Genomic DNA, 1,134 nt, shown 5'->3' on the forward strand with positions numbered 1-1,134 from the left:
GACATATAATACAAATGTCTAATCTGTCATTTGATGGCTTTTAGAGATTTTTCCGTCTTTTTTTGGCTTCTTTATGCACATTAATACAATTTTTTGTCTGGGGTGCCCAAACTTTCAAACCCCACTGTATTAAAGCAACAATGGTGTTGGAACTTGTTTTTTCATGATGTGATTTTGGACTTCGTTTTTAAAACTTTTGGCAACCTTTAATGAAAATGCAGGACAAAAAAGCAAAAATTACTTTTTACACTTCACATCATGTGAATTGGATTATTATTGGTATTTTTGCAATCTTTAGTGTGCCTATTTAAACATACCCAGGTATAACCTACTGTTATATATTTATCAAATTTATTCTTATATGCAAATTATCTTTACAATTGCACATTTATTATGCACATTTATTATTGCCTTTTCTAAACTAACTTAACCTCATTTTACAAAAATGTCAATGTCTCCGGAAATTTAATTTCAATCCTTTCAGGCTCTGAGATGTCTTTTTAAAGGAGATCCAGTCCACATTATAGAATGATCAGGATTAAGCAGGCAGAGTGAGCCAGTTGTCAGCTAACTTGGGCTGCGATGTAGAACATATGCTATCTTTTATGAGCCACATTTCTTAGGGGCCCCTCTGTCAAGCTCCATCTTGAAATTTGAGTTGTTTCAAAAGTTGCTGTTTGAAGGGGGGAGAAGTGGGCATGGCATCAAAGTGGGAGAGCGCAAACCAACTGGAATTTGGCTTTAAACATTAGGAAACACACTGTTTAGTAAGTGTTACCAGAAAATCTTGCCATGCTTTGAGATTTGCCGTGGATGTCACAACTTTACGTATTTTAGTGGATTTTTTTAGTGGATACTGTTTTAGTTGATATGCAGATATAATTGATTGAAAATATGTTTGTCTGTTCTGGGAATTATCAAAATGCTCAAAAAGAATTATCAAAACAAAATTTTCATGCAAATGTACAATTAACACAAGCTCTCTATAAAAGAGAAACTAGCTCTGAGATGTCTTTTTAAAGGAGATCCAGTCCACATTATATAGTGATTAGGATTAAGCAGGCAGAGTGAGCCAGTTGTCAGCTATCTTGGGCTGTGATGTAGAGCCGATGCTGTCTTCTATGAGCCACATTT

Source organism: Etheostoma spectabile, chromosome 19 (assembly GCF_008692095.1).
Source record: "Etheostoma spectabile isolate EspeVRDwgs_2016 chromosome 19, UIUC_Espe_1.0, whole genome shotgun sequence".
In the NCBI taxonomy this organism is placed as follows: Eukaryota; Metazoa; Chordata; class Actinopteri; order Perciformes; family Percidae; genus Etheostoma; species Etheostoma spectabile.